This window comes from Myotis lucifugus, unplaced genomic scaffold (genome assembly GCF_000147115.1).
Source record: "Myotis lucifugus unplaced genomic scaffold, Myoluc2.0 scaffold_16, whole genome shotgun sequence".
Classification (NCBI taxonomy): domain Eukaryota; kingdom Metazoa; phylum Chordata; class Mammalia; order Chiroptera; family Vespertilionidae; genus Myotis; species Myotis lucifugus.
In genome coordinates, this window is record NW_005871064.1 from 13,421,527 (window position 1) to 13,439,683 (window position 18,157).

An 18,157-nucleotide genomic window follows, 5' to 3' on the forward strand; every position below is an offset into this window, starting at 1 on the left:
GAATGAAATCCCAACCCGGGAAGGGTCTAACTGGCCCCAACACGCTCACACGCACGCGCGGCATCCGGGAACGCGGCGCCCGGGTTTCTGTCTTCCGAGGCCCAACCAGGGTTCCAGGATTCAGGATCCTACTGTACCCAACGGGTCGAGTCCGGATTCATCTGCCTCCCTAGTCGAACTGGCGCTCTTTAGACCAGAGGCAGTGGCCGGGCCTTTCCCGCAGGACACGCGGGCCGGCGGGAGTCGGGGCAAGTGGCTCTGACCTCCCAGCATCTCCGCCTCCCGTCCCCGCACTCCCCTCCCTGCTCTCGGGCGCACGTGTCGCCCCCCGGCGCACCCTCGGACACGCACCCTCACACGGGCGGGCGGGCATCTGCGGACCCCCACTTTCCCTCCACACCCCCCTCGTTGCTCCTTTCGCAACTGTCTGGCCGACCTGAGCTACACTGAACCCTAGGAGCGGTGGCACCCCACGCCCCCAGGACGCCCGAGCCTGAAGCTGGGGGAGGGGGTGATGACAGATGGGCGAAGGGCGGGGCTTCGGGGGGAAGGGGCGGAGCCTCCCAGCATGGAGGTGCTGGCGGCTGACAGTAAGAGTGGGGCAGCAGGCGGGAGGGGTACGCGGACACTGCGGGCAGGGCCGGGGGGTCAGACGTGGCGGGAAGGAGCTCGCGCAGACACAGGGGGCTGACAGGCAGAGACACACACAGACACGGGAACTGACAGTCGCGGGGGCCAGCGGGCCGGCGGGCCGCGGCAGGCGCTCACCTGGCAGCGGCGGCGGCGGCGGCGGCGGCGCCCGCGGCCGGGCGGCTCTCACCGCGCTCCGGGCCTCTCTCCTGGCGGCCCGCCGGCCGGCCGTCGCAGGCCCGGCTGAGGCGGCGGCGACGCCGGAGCCGCAGACTGCTGAGCGGCGGGGACGCAGCTGCACTAACCGACTCCCGGCCGCTCGGCTCGGCTCGGCCGTACTCGGAGACGCTCGGCTCCGCTCGGTCCTCGCTCGGCTCAGCTGGGGGGCGTGGCCCGAGGCCCCCCGCCCAAGTCGCCTCTGGCGGCCGGTGGGCGGGGCTTCAATGCGAGCGCGAGCCCCTGACGTCCCGAGACCAGACCTTGCCCCGGGGCGCATGCGCGGGCTGCGGTCCTGCTCTGCCCCGCGTGGAACTTGAGGGGGTTGGTGAAGAAGGGGACAGGGGCGGATGCTGCGGCCCCAGAGGTTACCGGCTTTTGTATTCCATATCCTGGTCTTTCTGGAGGACCAGCTAAGGAAGGCCACACCAAGCTACACTTTGAAAAGGATGTGGGCAGGGGCCAGAGGCCGTCCCCGCCCTCTCCCCCACCCCCGTCCAGTGTTTCCCAGCTCGCGTCACCGTGGGACTCCGTCTTTCTTTCATCCCACCAACAGGCGCGTCACTGCAGTTTTGAAACTCTTCTGTTTCCTAAACAGGACATCAACTCCTCATAACTGCTTTCCTAACGTTACATTTTCAGGGACTTGAAACTTGAAAGCATCAATGAGCCCCCTCATAGAATAATGCTGGCCCTTCTTCACAGCTTCTGTTGTGTAACCTGTAACACCTGGGATGGGAGTGGGTCTTCTCCTGAGTTTCCTCACATGCTCCAGGCACCGTGTTTGTTATAGAGCCCAAGTCTGCAGCACATGTGCTCAGGAAGTGGTCCCCACCTTTAGGATCTAGTGATTAATAAACAGCAAGAGCTCTGCAGCCTGACTAACTGGGTTGGAATCCCAGATCTGCATTATACCAGCAGATGAATAGTTGGTAGAGTGACTTGGGACGTGCTACTTAATCTCTCCTCCGTAAAGGAGCTATGAAAATATTAGTACCGAAGCCAATAGGAATGGTTGAAAGGATTAAATAACAGCACAGGTAAAGTTTTCCACACAGTGCCTGTTGTTGAATAAGTAAGGCTGGCTTTAACTTTAGTTTACTTACAATTTTCAGAGCCTGAAAACCAGTCGACATATACGAAGGTGGGCCAAAGTAGTGAGTATGCAAAAATTTATTTTTGTATTATGTATTTTTCTATATGAACTGTAAACCTACTTTTGCCCCCCCCACACACACAAGGGCTGAGCAATATGTCAAACTTGACATGTACAATGCCAAACTGAAAACTGCTCCTCAACTTGCTCCTTTCACAGTCTTCCCCACCTCAATGAAATGTCAATTCCTCCTCCTGGTGGCTCAGGACAAACCATTGGAATCATCCTTGACTGGTCTCTAGTATCACATTCCACACGCAATCTAGCAGCAAAGCTTGTCAGCTCTCCCTACAGTACCCTCATCTTCTCTTTCCTGGAGTATTGCAATAACCTGCTACCTGCTCTCCCTGAATTCATTCTGCTCTCATGGCTGCTTGTTCTCAAGCAGCCAGAGGGATTCTGTTGAAACCTAAGTCAAAACATACTTCTCCTCTAAAGCCTTCAATGGCTTCCCACCTCACTCAGAGCAAAAACCAAAGTCTTTTTTTCAAGGACCTTCAAGATTCTATGTGACTGCACCCCTCCACTCCCCAGCACTCTGTGTCTCCATCCAATCCACCCCCTCACTCCATTCCAGCCACACTAGCCTCCTTCCTGCTCCTAGAACATGCAGGCCACTTTCACCTCAGGACCTTTGCCCTTGGTATTTCTTCCCCCCAAGATATCAAAAAGGCATGTATCCTTACTCCAAATATCTACTCAAAAGTCATCTCCCCAGGCAGGCTGGTGTGGCTGAGTTGGCTGAATCCCCCTGCACCAAGAGCTCATGGGTTCGATTCCTGGTCAGAGCACATGTCCCAGTTTTGGGCTCAATCCCCAGTAAGAGGCCTGCAGGAGGCAGCCGATAAGTGTTTCTCTTTCTTAGATGTTTCTATTTCTCTCCCTCTCCCTTCCTTTCTCTCTAAAATCAATTAAAAATATATATATATATATATAAATCAACTCCCCAGAAAGACCTCCCAGACCACTCTACTAAAATATCAAGTCCCAACCCCCATCACTCTCTCTTTCCTCATCCTGCTTTATTTTTCCTCATGGCCCTTATGACCTGAATATCATCTGTAATGTCCCAAGGGCAGGAACTTTGTGTTCCAGCATCTGGAGCATGGCCTGACATGACCTGAATATCATCTGTAATGTCCCAAGGGCACGAACTTTATATTCCAGCATCTGCAACATGGCCTGACATGCTCAAGCACTCGATAAATATTTGTTGAATGAAAGTATATATGGAATGTGTTGTTCCAAAGGACTCCATTTACTCAACCAGCTTATCTGAGCATGTGCTCTGACCCAGGCCCTGTGGGATGCAGAGGTAAAGGAGGCACTCTCCCGACCACTGAGAACTCAGTATTTTGGAGGAGACAGACATGTAAAGAAGCGCTTCTGGAAGAAAGTATGTCATGCTCTATGGATATGCCCACTGCTTTGGGAAGTAGAGAGAAGGACATAATTAATACTACATAAGAGAGTGTGGAAAGGCTTCCCAGAGGAGGTGACATTAGGCTGGTTCTAAAGAGATGAGGAGGAGGAGACTCCAGGCAGAGGAAACAGCATGCACGTAAAACCAGTGTTGGGAGGTTTGTCACAAATCTCGTTTACCCAAGGAGGCAAATTATTATTTTTTAAATAATTTAAGAAGATTCCAGGTGGTTCCTATAATGTCACCTGCACTCACTCACATTCTGATGAGCTTTCTCAAGCGGGAAAGAAACTGTCAGAAGTATAGTTGATGCAATAGAGTTACAACCTGAGCTCCATTTTATTGGAGTGAGCTACACCTGTGACTTTTTTTTTAAGGTCAGGGTCCAGAGGCAAAGAGCATGTATCATGAGATGTTTACTGGCTGCAAGTACCAGTTACCGATCAGGCCAGTTTAAGGAAAATAAAAGGAGAACTTAAAGCTTAGGGTGGGGGCAGGAGGGTGGTTCTCTCAGGCCAAGGGCAAGAACCCAGCTGGACTTCTGAATGAATTAGAAGCAGAGCAAGGGTTACCAGTAGGACCATCTCTCTGCAAACTTGTTTTCTCTGATTCATGATAATAAAATGGACATATGTCTGCCAGCCACTCCCAAGTACATGACAATTCCAGAGAGAGACTAAAAATCCCTAATTGTTCCAATTTCCAAATCCCAGAAAAGAGGCTCTCATTGCCCCAACTTGAGTCAGGTGCCCCCTCCTAGTTCACCAGGAACCCACCCCTGTGGATCAGGACCACAAAAAAGGAATTGTTTGGGGTTGAGGAGATATCTTAATAGAACTCCCTCATAGAACCATTAATTTCACATATTGGAAAAACATCTGGGAGACATTTGATTGTGACACAGGAGATGATTATTGAGTTTCTGATTTCTGCTTAGTAGGGAGGCCTCTATAGGCAGCAATCAAAGCAGGAAGTTGTTCTTTTCCCAACAAAAAGTGGACAGAAACTGGGGTGGTCTCCATAAGTCCTCTGTAGTGGGTATTCTGATGGCCTCCTGTGGTAGTTGACATTAATGCCAGCCACCAAAGATTTTAGGGTTCGCTTGTGAGACACCTGTTAGGATTGTACTTCTTTACATCTGGGAGTCAGGAGTGGCCATGTCACTTACTTTTATGATGGTCAATAAAGTATGAGTAGAAGTATATCACTCCTGGATCCACATTTTAGGAGCTAGCAGGCTATTTTTTGTTTTCTCTTTCCCTCAGTAACAGCAAAAGACAATGCTTGAGATAGTTGTAGTTCCATCAGCCTAGGTCCTGGAGTGAGAAAACGTGGAATAATGCCCCTAGATGACCCACAGTGGATATGTAGTATTAGCAAGAAATAAACCTTTGCTATTATAAAAAAAAATTCGTGCTTGTTTGTTATCACAGCAAAACCCAGCCTATCCTGAGAGATGCATCTTCCTAACATCCAGTCTATCTCACCCCCCATTGTACAGCAAGACAATCTGAGTGGGAGGGACCCTCATCTCCCACATGGGTGTGGACCCTAAGCCAGTTGAAGTAATCTCATGCATCTTGTATTGGTTGCTCCAGGGATAGCCCTCTTACCCTGGCCTACATCTATCAGTACCCAATATTCACCTCTTTGTAATAGTTGCATAAAACCTCCACTGTCTCCCTGGATGTCAGCAAGGAGCGATTTGCTGCTGGCAGCTACTTTGTGACCAGGAAGAGAGTCAGCCTAACGATGACACCAATGCATGGAAAAGGAAAGGGCAGATGAACTGAAGAGAAACAGAGCTGGGGTGCTGATCAAGGCTTACCTGAATCCATCTACCCAATAAAGTTACGTAAGTCAATAAATTCCCTTTAGCATTGATTCTCATTTGACTTGGATTCTCTTATACTTGAAACCAAAAGCATTCCAACTGTGACTGTTCACTGCATACTTCTGAGTAGTAGCCAGTGCCATTAACTCACAGGTGGGAAAGGGTCTGAGCTATGAACAAGTGCAGGAAGAGAAGCTGAAAATTCTACCTGATTTATATGCCAGTTCCTTATCAAGAATGAGTATCACGACGCAGGCACAGCACAGAGAAGGACCAGGATGAGGCCTGATGTCAGAGCCTGTCTTCTGCTAGCACTCACAGCTGGGGTTCTGCTGCCTCTATGGGCAGCCCAGCCCAGGACCCCCGTCCTAACACAGGGTGGGACCTGGAATCACATCTTATTTTCTAAACATGCAGTTTCTGCTGGACCAGAGACGAGTTTGAATGTCCATGAGCTCTCCAAGCTCAAGGCATTGTCTGTCCCCACCCACTGCTCTCCAATAAATATGTATTGTGCACCTACCATGTCCCTGACCCTCTGTTAGGTTCTGGATATGCAACAGTGAATAAAACCAGAGACCTTCATGGAGCTTACAGCCTAATAAGTAGGGCAGACATTGGTCAAATAATCAACAACATAAATCTTACATGGTGCCGGGTACCATGAGATCTGGGGGGGTGGGGGGTGGAAACCTTGGAAAATTTAATACCAGCAAGCCTGTACTACCAGATTTTCAAGTCAAAGAAAAACAATTCTAGGTGGAAACACAGAACTATAGGACAAAATGAAGATCACAGGAAACAGTATATATGTGGATAAATATGAAAACTACTTTAACTTTAAAATAATTACTATTTAAAGCAATAACAATGTATTTTGAGATTTGTAACATGTAAAAGTAAACAATATGACAGAAATATAGAAGGTAGAAGCAATAAAGAGAATTATACTGTTATGAGGTTCTTACATTGTTGGGAAAATTGTAAAATACTAATTCAAGTTATGCTGCAATAAGTAAGGGTGTATATCATAATCTCTAAAGTAAGCATTAAAAATATAAAAATGGTTTATCTAACATTCCAGTGGAAAAGAAATTGAAAGCAAGGCTTCAAAGAGATATTTATACACTCATGTCCATAGCAACATTATTCAAAATAGCCAAAATGTGGAAGCAGCTCAAATGTCCATCAATAGACGAATGAAAAAACAAAATGTAACATACTCATACAGTGGAATATTATTCAGCCTTTAAAGGAAGAAAGTTCTGACATATACTACAACATAGATGAACTTTAAAGACGTGAAGCTAAGTGAAATCAGTCACACACACAAAATAAAAATAAGTGAGTCACAAAATACAAATACCCTATCACTCCATTTATATGAATTACAGGCATACCTCAGAGATATTATGGGTTCAGTTTCCGACCACCATGATAAAGTGAATATAGCAATGAATTTTTTTGGTTTCCCAGTTCATATAAAAGTTATGTTTACACTATCCTGTAGCCTATTAAGTGTGCAATAGCATTACATCTAAAAAAAAACCAATGTATATATCTTAATTTAAAAATACTTTATTGCTAAAAACAATGCTAACCATTATCTGAGATTTCAATGAGTCCATCTTTTTGCTTGTGGAGGGTCTTTTAATTTGTAAAAAAAAAAAAAAAGCAATATCTGCAAAGCACAATAAAGCATAGTGAAATAAAGCAAGGTATACCTATATCTAAAGTAGTCAAATTCATAGAAACAAAGAATAAAATGGTGGTTGCCAGGGGCTGGGATGGGGGGAGGAATGGGCAGTTTTTGTTGAATGGAGATAGAGTCTCAGTTGTGCTAGCTAGATGAAAAGTATTCTGGAGACCGACTGCACTGAAGTGGGAGTTACTTAAAGCTAGTGAACTGTACACTTAAAATGGCTACAATGGCACATTTTGTTATGTGTATTTTATTTTTTTATGCTTTTATTGACTTGAGAGAGAGAGAAAGGGAGAGGGGGAGAGAGAGAAACATCCATGAGAGAGAGAAACATCAGTTGGCTAGCTCCTGCACACTCCTTACTGGGGATTGAGCCCACAACCTGAGCATGTGCCCCCCACTGGGAATCAAACTGGTGACCTCTAAGTGTATAGGACAACACTCATCCAACTGAGCCACATTGGCCAGGGTTTGTTATGTGTATTTTACAACAGTTTTTTAGAAAAATTAAATGGAGCCCTAGACAGTTTGGCTCAGTGGATAGAAGACTGAAGGGTCATGGGTTTGATTCCTGGTCAAGAGCAAGCACTTTGGTTGCAGGCTCAATCCCCGCCCCGAATGGGGTGCATTAGAGAGGCAACCAATTCATGTGTCCCTCTCACATCGCTGTTTCCCTCTCTCTGTCTCTCCCCTCTCTTCCACTCTCTCTAAAAATCAAAGGAAAAAATATCCTTGGGTGAGGATCAACAAAACAAAACAAAATCAAATGGAAAAGATAAAATGAAACAATAATATATCCAAAAGAAGTGAGAAAAACAGGAACAAACACCAGGTAGTACAAATAAAAGACAAATAAGATTATAGCGGTAAATGATTTGGAACCATACCTGTAATTATGTTAAATGTAAGTGGACTAAATACTTAATAAAAAGAAAAAGTATGACAGGCTGAATTACACAAACAAACAAAAAGACTCAACTATGCAAAATTTATAAGAAACACACTTTAAGGACATATAGGTTGAAAAATTAAAAATGGAAATATAGCTAACATTTAAATAAGAATATTACCTACCTTATACAAATTCTATAAGAAAATAAGGGAACAATTCCCAATTTATTTTATAAGGTCAGCATAATCCTACTACCAAAACCTGGCAAGAATATGACAAGAGAAAATACCACAGTCTAGTATCTTTCATGATCATAAATACAACAACCTTAAACAAAATGTTAGCAAATCAAATACAGCATAAATAAAAAGGATAATAAATAAAAACCAAGTGGAGTTTGTCCCAGAAATGCAAATCCGTTTAACATTTTAAAATCAACCAAACACTTTAACATAATAAAATAAAAAAATAATTTTTAAAAATATATAGTTTATTGATTTTTTACAGAGAGGAAGGGAGAGGGATACAGAGTTAGAAACATTGATGAGAGAGAAACATCGATTCAGCTGCCTCTTGCACTAGGGATGTGCCAGCAACCCAGGTTCATGCCCTTGACCGGAATCGAACCTGGGACCCTTCAGTCCGCAGGCCGACACTCTATCCGCTGAGCCAAACCGGTTAGGGCTAAAAAAATAATTTGATCATCTGAATAGATGATTTAAAAAAGTACTTGCTAAAATTCAATACCTATTCACGATCAAAAACGTTTAGCAACCTAGGAATAGAACTTCCTCAATTTGATACAGGAAATATAGGGGGGAAAAACAAAAATACCAAAGCTGGAGTTAACATCGTCCTTAATGGTAAAATATTGAACACTTTACTCCCTAAGGTCAGAACAGAGCAAGGATATCAGCTGTCACCACCTCTAATCAACATTTTACTCTATGTCCTAGCCAGGACTGTAAGGCAAGAAAAAAAAAGTCATAAAGATAAGAAAAAAAAGTAAAACTGTCTTTATTCAAAGATAACATGATAGTGGAGATAGGAAATCCTAAGAAATCTTAAACTTTTAGGACCAATAAATGACCATCTTAGACTGGCTGCTATCATGAAATACCACAAACGGGGTCTTATCAACAATAAAAATGTATTTCTCACAGTTCTGGAGGCTGGAAGTCTGAGATCGGGGTGCCACATGGTTGGGTTCTGATGAAGGCCCTCTTCTGGGTTGCCAATTCAATACTATCCCAAAATCAACCTTATTTCTGTCGTCCAGCAAATGTCAGAAAATAGTTTTTAAAGAGAATAGTCAAAATAGTTTTGAAATAACAATAACAAAAAATGCCAAGTACAGACAAACCTCAAACAATTCACTTCTCGACCCGACAATCCTTTCATGCTGATACCTGTATGATCAATCATGCATGTCTCAGGCAACAACAAAGGGGAGAATGCACAGGTATGAGTCAGTTTACCGCTAAACCTTATGTTGTTAGCATCTCAAGAAATTGTGCTGTGAATATTTTTGTGGGCTTTTTTCCCCTTTGTTGCTGATTATTGTTAAATTTTCATTTTTTAATACATTTCATTTTCTTTCTTTAAAATATATTTTTATTGATTTCAGAGAGGAAGGGAGAGGGAGAGAGAGATAGAAACATCAATGATGAGAGAGAATCATTGATTGGCTGCCTCCGCATGCCCCCTACTAGGGATCAAGTCACAACCTGGGCATGTGCCCTGACTGGCAATTAAACCTTGACCTCCTGGTTCATAAGTCAATGCTCAACCACTGAGCCATGCCAGCTGGGCCGGTTGAACTTTATAAAAACTGAACATTAGTTGTTAAATATCTGTTCATTTTAATACACATAGATCTACTTCACACTTGGAGAGAAGGGTAATGCATATATTTATTATCTTGATTGTGGTGATGGTTTCATGGGTATCTGCACGGTGTGGGGAGCAGGCCTAAGCCATCAGTAGGACATCCCCTGAGGACTCCTGGACTGTGAGAGGGCACAGGCTGGGCTGAGGGACCGCCCCCTGCTCCAGTGCAGGAATTTTTGTGCACCGGGCCTCTAGCCATAAATAACCTCCTCCTTGTCATCATGTGTCTAAGCAAACTTTCTTCAACATACAGTTCAAGGAATGAGGTTGCTGAACATCATGCCCGAGTCAAGTTTCCCCGTGCAGCCCACTGCCCGAGGGTCCCAGTCTCTTCACCTGAGTTTCTGACCCTTTCCTGCTGCAACAAGACAGAGGGCAAGGACTTAGGTCCATGGCATCCCCCTTCAATTTGGTAGCATCCTCATGGTTGCTGACAATGAATTCTTCAGGCACATGGCTGTGGCCATTCCGCAAGTGTGTAACAAATGAAATGTCTTTATTTTTTACTTGTTTTTTTGTCCTGTTTTGAGGGACGGATGCAGGTTAGAGAAAGGAGCTCTATAGCCTGTCTTTCAGGGCACGCCCTGGCGGCCTTCAAAGGTCCACCTACAGGAGGGAGCTGGGCCTCAGGGCTCAGCCAGGGTTTGAAGCAGCCAGGAATGCAGCGACCCAGCTGGTCGCTCAGGAACACCTCAGTGAGCAAGGCTGCGGGGAAGGAAGTCATTACACAGACAGCTGGGCTGCAAAAAACAAAAATACTCCACACACCAAACTCTACAAAGCAGTGTGGCTGGGTGCCCCATGACTCAACGGGTTGTCTGCCATGTGGCACACAACCCTCACCCACTGCTGGCCACTCCTCTGAGCAGCTTGGAAATGACTGGGCGGGGGCCCCGGGGAAATCCATGACTGTCTTCTCTCTCCACCCTCTCTGCTCTGCCATTGCTACCCTCAGCAGCTCCCTTCTCCTCACCCCTTCCTTTTTCACCCTTTTGCCCCTAAAATAAAAAAAGGCTGGAATTTAGTATTTCACACCTGCTGGAGACTTTGTGGGGACACTGAGGTCAAAACACTGGCAACCGCCCTAGCCGGTTTGGCTCAGTGGATAGAGGTTCAGCCTGCGGACTGAAGGGTCCCAGGTTCGATTCTGGTCAAGGGCACATGCCTGGGTTGCGGGCTCGATCCCCAGTGGGGGGCATGCAGGAGGCAGCCAATCAATGATTTTCTCTCATCATTGATGTTTTTATCTCTCTCCCTCTCCCTTCCTCTCTGAAATCAATAAAGATATATTTAAAAAAAAATAAAACACTGGCAACCTACTGAATCAGACAGATACCAGCAACAAGTCATACCACCTGGGCAGGGGCCATATCACTTGGAGAGAGGCCGGGGGAGACAGACGGCAGCAAGGAAGACTTCAAGGCAGAGGCAAGACCATCAGAGATGCAGATATTTACTCACTAATCTTGACTGGAGACCTACTCTGTGCCAGATACCATTCTGAGAACAGAAAGGTGCAGACAGATCCAATGTCTTGTCATCCTGAGGGCTACATTTTCCTGGGGGAAGACCCACAAACACCAAATACCATAAATTAGTAAATTAGGTAGCATCTGAAAAGGTGATAGGGCTACCAGAAAAGATTAGAACAGGGAAAGGTGGATGGGAGGGATCAGGGTAGAAAGGTGACATCTGAGTCATCTGGAGGTGGTGGGGGAGTGAGCCATGTGGGTGTCCAGGGAAAGAGCATTCTGGGTAGAGGAAACCACCAGGGCAGAGGGGGCAGTGTGCCTGGTGTGCCTGAGAACCAACCAGGAGGTGAATGTGGCGGCTGCAGGCAGTGAGGGGGAGCTGAGTGGGAGATGAGAGCAGAGAGGTGGGAGACTGGGAACCACTGGCGGGTTTTGAGCAGAGATCTAACCAGAACTGACTTTGGTTTTAACAGCGTCCCACTGTCAGGTGGCTCTGACCTCTGAGAGTCTGATGCAAGAGGAATACAAAATGAAACTACTGAATGTGGCAATGGTTTCATGGGTATCTACACCTGTCAAAATTCAAATGCACACTTTAAACATGTGTGGTTTACTGAACGCCAGTCAGACCTCAATAAAACTGGGAAAGTATGGAGCTTTAAATCTGTTACTATTTTCCCCACTTGATTCCCTAAATTCTATCCAGGCTGTTGTGTGTACATCTAAGTCGTAGCTGCTCACTGCTGTGTAGAAAGAAGTCTTGCCAAAGACATAGAATTGTATGAAGTCAATGAGAGTGATGCTGGGAACAGCTGGAATCACAAAGCATTGGCAGATGAGGGACTGGCAGTGTTAGAAAAGGACATCGCAGGGCAGGAGTTTCTGAAGAATGATTTAAGTAAGAGATAAGAGAAGCCTTTGGAAAAACCAAAGGAGCCCAGAATTATTTTTGGATTGTTATGCTTTTGAGAAAATACAATACTACATAAAGGATGTTATACCATGCAATCATACAATTGCTCCTTGCTCCCAAATTATTTAAATTATTCTTGGGTCACACTAAAAATTAGGATAGGGTGGCATGCATAACCAAAATTTTATTCAGTATAGGCTAAGATTTTGCTCAGCATATTTTTAAGTATAAGTTAATAACTGGTTTTCTTTTCTTCATCTATAACAATGGTTCCTACTTCACCAGCTTGCTTGTTATAAACTTCAAATAAGAGCATTCACTCACTTACACATGCAACTAATACTTGTTGTGGGTCTCCTTTTGTGTACCAGGCACCAACTGAGGCTTCAGGTTACAGTGATGAGCAAAAAGTGCCCTTGTGAAGACATAGCTTTCACTGAATGGTATATATAAGGCCCACATAAAACACTAAGATGAAAAGACACATATTTCTATGAGAGCCTATGTAAGGGAAAGTCAATCGAGCCAGAAGGTGTGTTAATTAGCTATTACTGTGTAACAAATCACCCAAAACTTAGAAATTTTGAACAACATACATGTACTAGAGGCCCAGTGCACGAAATTTGTGCACTCGGGGGGATCCCTCAGCCCACCTGCACCCTCTCACAGTCTGGGAGCCCTCGGGGAATGTCCAATTGATGGCTCAGGGAGCGGGCCTAAACCATCAGTCGGACATCCTTAGCGCTGCCGGGAGAGGCTCCCGCCACCACCACTGCACTCGCCAGCTGTGAGCCTGGCTTCTGGCTGAGCCGTGCTCCCCCTGTGGGAGCACACTGACCACCAGGGGGCAGCTCCTGTGATGAGCATCTGCCCCCTGGTGGTCAGTGCGCACCATAGCAACCGGTTGTTCTGCTGTTCGGTCGGTTTGCATATTAGCCTTTTATTATGTAGGATTATCTCACTATTTCTATGAGTCAGGAGTCTGAGCATGGCTTAGTTGGGTCTTCTGCTTTGGGACTCACAAGGCTGCAATCAAGGTCACAGCCAGGCAGCATTCTTATTTGGAGGCTGAACTGGGGAAAAATTGCTTCCAAGCTCACGCAGGCTGCTGGCTGGGTTCATTTTCTTGTGACTATAGGACTAAAGACTCTAGATTTTTGCTGGAGGCTGCCACAGCTTCTAGAGACCACCATAGCTCCTTGTGAGCTTCCTAAACCTGGCTGTTTACTTCATCAAGTCAGCATGGAGAGTTTCCGGAGCTAGTCTGTAACATAATCATGGGAGTGACAGCTGGCACCCCTGCCATATTCTATTGGTTAAAATCAAGTCACAGGTCCCGCCCACACTCAAAAGGTAGGGATAACAGAAAGGCATGAAGACCAGGAGGCAGGGATACAGAGGGTCACCTTAGAGTCTGTCTGCCACTGAAGGCTTCCCTGAGGAAGTAACAATGGAGCTGGGATCTAGCACAACGACTAGCAATATTATGTCGCTCTCCTGCTCAACAACCATCAATTGTTCCTCAATGCCCACGGTTTTGCCCCAGATTCCAGGCCAGGCAGGCTATCTGCTTGTACTCACTTTCGCTCCAGTATCCATGCCTTCATTCACCACTTCCACCCACTTAGGCTGCTGCTGGCTCTCTTGTATCTCCTCCATCTACTTAAAATTCAAGGCTGAGCATAAATTGATCCTCCCTAAACAATATTTTTGAACATATATTTCAATGAAGAGCACCATGATAGACCCTCCTTGAATTGGAAAGCATAATGACGCATGATCCTGAATGCCAGACGCAGAGTGGGGAGCAGAGGGTATCCTCAAATAAGAAGAGGAAGAATAGAAGGTTCCTTTGCTGAAGGTCAAGTTCATGGGGCAGTTGTTAAGTCCTACAGGGACGTTAGATGCACAGAAAGCTCCACTTCATGCAATGCTTCATGATCTTTCCGTATTCTTCCTTAGGCTGGAAATCACCAGCTGGTTCCAAAAGGTTTCGGTCAAACTGACGTTTTTCTGGGAAGGACAGTTGGAGCCAGGAACTGCCCACCCGCAGCCCACACTGCCAGGCAACCTGGCCAGGCTGGCACCCGAGGCTTCTTTAGAAGGAGTAGGGAACAGCACAGAAGTCTCCTGCCCTCCAGCCCAGGATTCCCCGGCCTGCGGCCCAGAGTCTGGCTTCCTCTGGCCTGCAGCAGGGGGCGGGGCCAGCAGAGGCGGCTCTGCTTCCTCAACCCTCAGAATATATTAGCCTTGGCCCTGCGACTCCAGCGTTGGACCCACGCACCTGCGCACTGCTGCGATAGGGGTCTGAATCTTTGCAGATGTCGTGAGGGCAGAAGCAGCCTGGATCTAGAGGTGGGGGAAGGCCTGGCTCCCGGAGTCCCCCTGCCCACCTTCCCCCTGCCCACTCCACCTGGAAGCCAGAGGGCTTTTTCTCAATACCCATTAAAGCTTCATTTGCTCTGAGCACCTCAACACCATCAGAATCCTTGCCCACCCCACACTCCCACCCACCTCACTTCACTTTCCATCCTCAACAGTGAACTATCCCCAGGACCTTGTACAAACTAGACCCTACGCCTGGAACATTGTTCCCACCCTTCTTCACCAAACAAATGGCAATTTATTTTTTTTTTTCAGGCTTAGACATCTACTCAGGTGTGGGGCGCGGTTACGGTGTTTTGGCCAGGTTCAAACCTCGGACTAATGAAAGGACAGGGTCCTCTCATTGCCCCGTGCAAGTCCCAGCTGGAGGGCAGAGCCCTCCCAGCACAATTATAGCCAACGGCTGTGGTTGTAAGCTTGAACCTGCTAGAGTTCAGGTGCATGTAGTTGAGTGAGGTTGAAACTCACGAGAATGCTGTAAACAACGTGATCACGCCCCTACTTTGCCTCGTGGCATCTGCTATAAAATAAAGACACGGCTTGTGGGCGCTGGCGCTGTCACCTCATCAGGGAGGCAGTGTCCCACCGAGACCCAGCTTTCATTCTCTTGTCTCTTTCCTTAATCCTTTCACACCCCCACTCGGGATCACCCTTGGTCGTGCTGGCGTGGCACCCTCAGGAAAGCTTGACTTGGCCCCTCCCATCCTGCTATGGGCTCCAGGGCTTGGCCCACCACAGCTCTCATATTTTTACATCATAGTCACCTGACTGCCTGTCTATTCTTGTCTTTCTTTTCCTTCTTCCTCTCCTTCCCTCCCCTCAAGCCTGTCCTGTGGCTGCAGCATCACCGGGGTCTGGCCCAGGCATGGTGCTGGGTAAGATCATAAACACCTTGCCTGGTGGTCCTGTATACCTCTGCCTGGATTGGGGAGACTCCGCAGCCGCTTCATGTCTTAGAGCAGCGGGTCTCAAACTACAACTGGCATCCGAATCACCTGGTGGGGGGGGGGGCGGCTCTTGTAAAATACAGATGGCTAGGCCTCACCCCCAGAGTTTCTGCTTCAGTAGGTCTGGAGTAGGGCCCGAGTTTGCATTTCTAAGGAGTCCCCAGGTGTGGCTGCTGCTGCCAGCCCAGGAACCAACTTTAAGAATCACTTTTCGCAAGCGTGTCAAACGCACCGGCTGCGAGTTTGACGTGCTTGAGAGCATCACTTTCCCCACGGCTAGAATAGGATCACTGCTGTTCCTCCCTAGGTTTTGTGAGAATCCAATGAGACCATGCAAATGAAGAACCCAGCATTGTGCCTGGACCCAAGAAAGTGTCTGCAATTGCTAATGGGAGAGGGCAGGAGACATGCCAAGCAGGGAAAACATGAGCAAGAGCAGAGGCAGGAACGGGCCCAAGCAGGGCAGCGGGGCTGACAGAAGGGCCAAGGCCAAGCACAGAGGCCAGAGAGTCCAAGTTGCACGATGGAAGCAGCTGGGAGCAGGTGGAGGCTGAATGTGGCAACACTGGGCAGGAGCTGTCGCCGGCAGCAAATTCCACATGCTGGGTTCTCCTTGGCTATTTGGCCAGGCACTGGGTTGCCAGGTTTAGCAAATAAAAATAAAGTCTGTCTTTAAATTTGAATTTCAGATAAACAACACATAATTTTAGTATAAGTGCACCCCAAATATTGCATGGGACACACACTAAAAATAAAACACCTTATGTTATTTATCAGAAATTCAAACTTAATGAGGCATCCTTTATTTTTATTTGCTAAATCTGACAACTCTAGCCAGATACCAACTGCTTACCACCCAAACCCCGAGCCTGCATGCTGGAGGGAGAAGGTCCCAGATCCCTCTGCCTCCCTTCCCACCTTCACCAAGGCCATCAGGAGTGGTCTGAGCTGCAGGCCTGGGTGAGAGGGTCCTTCCACCTCATGCTGGCTCACCCAGCAAGCAACTAATCCTTGGGCCTGACTTAACGAAGCACAGAAGACCACCTAGTTCCCTAGAGAAGGAAGTGCCACCTACAGTTATGAGTTAATTAAGAAACCAACAGTTGCCAGTAGCAGGGGCCCATCTGGTGAGTGTACTCTGAGAGAGGAGAAAATAGCCTCTATCCGTCACCCCAGAAAGGGGCAAACACAAGCACCCATGGCAGAGTGGGCCCGGCCTCATTCAGTTCACGTGGGCATTATTCTCCCAGAGGCCGCCTCTGTCTCCCCTGCCTCATAATCACCAAATTTCTGATTTATAGTTCCAGAAACAAGCCTGTCAGAAATACAATTTCTGCAACAAACTTTATATCAACTCCCTCCACCCAATCTAACAAGAAACAATGAAGACAATTTGAGTTCCATCTTTTAAAAAAATGCCATAAACATTATTGAATGCTTAGTGTGTGCCCTGTGCTGTGTTTAGCATTTTATTTGGCCCAGTAGTTCTCAGCCTTGGCTACACATTACAATCACCTGGAGAGGTGTTTTTTTGTTTGTTTCGTTTTGTTTTGTTATTGTTTTTTTGTTTATTTGTTTTTTAATTCCAGTACCCCAGACATCGGTACTTGCACTGGACACAGCCAGACATCAGTACTTGCACTGGACACAGTGATTCCAATGGGCAGTCACTGACTTTGTTCATTCTGTTTAATCCTCACAATACAATCCTGAAAGGGAGGTTTTATCTCCATTTTGCAGATGAGAAAACTGAGGCTCGAAGAGGAGTAACTATGCATCTGTAGCCACGACCTCTGACCTCTCCTTCCTCCCTCCCTTCCTAGGCTCACTGCAGGGACTGCCGATGTTTCCAGTATTTCACTGTTATATATAATAGTTATAGCTAACGCTTCCACAGAAAGGTTTGTGGCATGGCACTGCCCTCTGGCCACTTTGAGATAGCTCTGCTCCCAACAAGGCTCTTCTGAAATACCAGCCAAACGCTGCCTGGGTTCAGGACTGACACCAAATGACTTTTGCTAGAGCAAAGACAACGGAGGTTCCAGCCAGGTCCTGTCCTCTTGGGTCACAGAACCACGGCAGCCAGGTCTCATTCCGCACCGCCCAGCACTTCTAAGTCTGGCTCTTTGCCATTGTGCCCCCCCCCCCCTTCCAAGCCTTTCCTCAGTGCCCGACCCCTTAAACAGCAAATTCCCTCACCTCCTGAGCCTTCTGAGCGCATCTTCTTTGCAGGGCCCACATCCCGATAGGCTGTCGGAGAGGTCTTTTGATACAGGACAGACCGCGAACCACAGATCCAAAAGGAAAAAAGCGTTCCCGGGTGGCTCGCGGGCCGACGGATCTTTTCAGAAGTGCGCGCACCTGGGCTCACCTGTCCCAGTGGGTGGGGCTTGCCGGCCTAGAGACGATACTTAGCTGGGCGAGAAGGCTGGTCATCGCCTGCCCTCTGCTGGCCAGTAGCGGTATTGAGCCTGCTGCTGCTCCACAGTGCGTCCAGTAGGTGGAATGAAGGGGGGTGGGCATTCATTGAGCTCCTGTTGTATGCCCGGCACTGAACTGGGCGCTGGGGTGTAAGAATAAACGCGGAGTTCCAATTCAAAGGAAGAGGCAATCATCATAGTCATTCGAGCAACTATGAAATTCCAACTGTGGGCTGTGTGAGCATATGACAGATATGAGGGTCCCGTTCAGTCTGGG

The 18,157-nt window shown here is 47.1% G+C and overlaps 1 protein-coding gene and 1 long non-coding RNA gene across 4 annotated transcripts in view; one reads left to right on the forward strand and one right to left on the reverse strand.

Moving 5' to 3' along the window:
• The window catches only part of ZHX3 (zinc fingers and homeoboxes 3), a 123,093-nt gene extending 105,301 nt beyond the window's left edge, over nt 1–17,792 (reverse strand). The window contains exon 1 of one of the 3 annotated variants that reach the window (XM_023750883.1): nt 17,660–17,791. The gene's annotated coding sequence lies outside the window, so the exon portion shown is untranslated. Of the gene's footprint in view, nt 1–17,659 lie in introns of all 3 variants that reach the window. The other 2 variants (XM_006085182.3, XM_014452596.2) reach the window with 2 other exon arrangements.
• Nucleotides 798–5,525, forward strand: LOC111825185. Its single transcript, XR_002828328.1, has 3 exons — nt 798–1,886; nt 1,962–2,003; nt 3,300–5,525. It is a non-coding gene; the product is annotated as an uncharacterized LOC111825185 (long non-coding RNA).
• Nucleotides 17,793–18,157: the final 365 nt, after the last annotated feature.